This window comes from Cibotium barometz, chromosome 22 (genome assembly GCF_041138505.1).
Source record: "Cibotium barometz isolate CiBa-2024 chromosome 22, ASM4113850v1, whole genome shotgun sequence".
Lineage (NCBI taxonomy): Eukaryota > Viridiplantae > Streptophyta > Polypodiopsida > Cyatheales > Cibotiaceae > Cibotium > Cibotium barometz.
This window is the reverse complement of record NC_141067.1, coordinates 20365801-20368787: the sequence shown is the minus strand read 5'-3', so window position 1 is coordinate 20368787 and position 2987 is coordinate 20365801. Positions and strand designations below refer to the sequence as shown.

The following is a 2987-nucleotide window of genomic DNA, read 5'->3' as shown; positions in this document are numbered from 1 at the left end:
ATAGATAAACGTAAGCGATCTTACGAAATGCCTCTCGCACCCAAGCACCATCATCGTTCTTCTTGTTGTGCAGGGATATCTCCTCGATCTCGTCTTTTAGTCTTCTTGGTGTGGCAATATCTTCTTGGAAGCTAGAGTAGAAACGTTAGGGTTACAGTAAAAAGGAAAGAGATCAAAGATGATGTGCAACCATATCTTCTTGGAAGCTAGAGTAGAAAGGTTAGGGTTACAGTAAAAAGGAAAGAGATCAAAGATGATGTGCAAACTAGGGTTTTCTTACAAAATGCCTCTCCCACCCAAGCACCATCATCGTCCTTCTTATTGTGCAGGGATATCTCCTCGATCTCGTCTTATAGTCTTCTTGGTGCGGCAATATCTTCTTGGAAGCTAGAGTAGAAAGGTTAGGGTTACAGTAAAAAGGAAAGAGATTAGAGATGATGTGCGGCCATATCTTCTTGGAAGCTAGAGTAGAAAGGTTAGGGTTACAGAGTAAAAAGGAAAGAGATCAAAGATGATGTGCAAACTAGGGTTTTACGGGAGCATTGAAGATGAAAGAGATGGAGCTCTGAGAAGGCAGAGAGATTAAGATGGAGGAGAAAGTTTAGGGTTTCGGGCTTTAATGGTTTCATTAGGGTTGGGCAAATGAGATAGAGATGGAAAAGGAAGGGAGAAAGAGTTTGATTTGGACGTTCAAGAGGGAAAGCGGACTTGAAAATGAAATTTTTGACTACAATGAAATTTGAGATGGGTTTTTGGGGGGGAAGTGAGTTTTGGGGGGATCTCAAAAAATTTCAAAATTTTAAGGATTTTTTGAGCCACGAAAAATGGTGGGACCATACCTACCCTAAACCCTCTACTTTTTTAAAGGGACAAGGGTAATTATTAGTACTGAAAACCTAGTCCCCCTCCCTAAAGCCTAGTCTCCCTCGCTATATTCAAAGGAGACCAAATGTGCACAATCCTCTATTCTTATTGGTCTGTTGCTAATTACTGAAAGCCTAGTCTCCCTCGCTATATTCAAAGGAGAACAAATGTGCATAATCCTCTATTCTTATTGGTCCGTTGCTAATTACTTTTATTAGTAAAAGTCACAAAATATGTTCAAATGTCCCCTAATAAGTGAAGCTACATGATGAGCACTCTATTGATGAGGATATGCTTGATTTTCTCGAGGAGTGGATAGATTCTTCTAGGAAGGGATGCATTTTTCCCTCTTGGATGCAAGATCATGGGCTTAGTGATTGGGAGAAGGAATATTACCCTTGGTGGTTAGATTATCCCATTAGGGAGTATCCCAAAAATGAGACATGTCATTATAAGGGTAAGATATCCAATTATATCTCCCATTCACAGTTTGTGCATTATCAACAACTTATGTTTTCTTCGTTAATGACATGTATTACTCTAAAAGAAGCTTGATCCATCCGACCACCCGCGATCCATCACTCGCATTGCACTCGCATCTCTGTAGAGACTCTTTTAACCTCTGTAGTAGAGAGGTCAATTTTAATCTTAGAAAATTATTATAACACACTTACACACACTTTCACTCTCGTCTTGCAAAGACTCAAATATAACAATTTTGCACATTCTAGCCTCTGTAGGGACTTAAAATGAAATTTTCCAAACAATATAACCGAGCACAGTATTTGTCTCAACCTCAATCTTGACCTTGATCTCACTCAGAGTCTTGATTTGAATCTCAATCTAGATCTCAATCATCTCCATTGATTATGAAGAACACATTCTCTCTCTCTCTCTCTCTCTCTCTCTCTCTCTCTCTCTCTCAATATCTATCTCTCTTTTTCATAAACCTATGAGTGTGTATAAGTTGTAAAGGTATAGTTATATTCTAAAAACGTGATAAGCAAGTTTTTAAAACCTAGTTACACAATGGACAATATTCATAAAATTTTGTGAGGCCATGGCCCATGTAGTTTTTTTTGTCAATCACGTGAGATAAGAAAACAGTGTCATTATTTCAAAAGAAATATTCACGAGAGAGAACTTTGTGACGGTAGTTTATTCACGAGAGTGCGCGTGTATAAGTTGGCGGCGTCTAATCAAGCTAAGAAAGGGTTTTGGCGACGCTGGCAATGAGGCTTTCCACCTCATCCTTGCCGATGCCGAAGGCTATCTCTAGCACCTCCTCGGGGAGGGGTGGGTAGGCGTCGAAGAGAGCGGCGGCGAGTTGCGAGGTGCCCGGGTTCTGGCTATTGAGCGCGGAGATGGCGAGGGCGGATTGGTGCTCGTCGGGGTTGAGCTGGAAGTGCACAAGGCCGCGAGGGAAGACAAAGAGATCGCCGGGGGAGAGGGTCTGCTCAAAGAGGGTATTGTTGGGCGTGGCGGTGACGAAGCCCACCTTGAGCGTGCCCTCGGCCAGGAAGAGCACCTCGGTGGCGCGGGGATGAACGTGGGGCGGGTTTAATCCCTTGGGGTCGAAGTCGATGCGGGCGATGGACAGGCCCTGCGTGTTGAGAGCAAAGAAGTTGGCTGCACTGGCCAGGTTGACGGAGACGCCCAGCCCTTTGATAGGTTTGGCGGGATGCTCAAGCATCGTGAACTTGAAGTCGGCGTCCTGCACCTCATCGGCCGGCTTGCAGGCGAACCCGTTGAGGGTGATCATGCTGGTGTTATCCGCCACACAGAAGTCCTGCAGAGGGTCTTCATCCGCGGCCCTCACTTCTAATATGAGCGGAGACATGAGCATCACCGCCAGTAGAAGCAGAAAGCTGCTAGCTGCTGCCATAGCTGTGGCTTGCGGACTGTGAGCACGCTGGGATATTGGAGATGATGAGGAGCGAAAGCTGTGATATTGGAGATAGATGATCAGAAGAATAGGCTACGCCGATCCTCATGCGCCTGACGTCGTATTTATATGCTGCACGACGCCGCTGGCTGGAAAGAACGAGTCTTATCATCCGCTCTCCAAGGAACCAGTCCTATCCGCTCTAAGAAAGAGTCCATGTCCATGCCGACCCGGTCGA

At 44.8% G+C, this 2987-nt stretch overlaps 1 pseudogene; it reads right to left on the bottom strand.

Moving 5' to 3' along the window:
- Nucleotides 1-2068: 2068 nt before the first annotated feature.
- LOC147626364 (germin-like protein 8-5 pseudogene) lies at nucleotides 2069-2749 on the bottom strand (annotated as a pseudogene).
- Nucleotides 2750-2987: the final 238 nt, after the last annotated feature.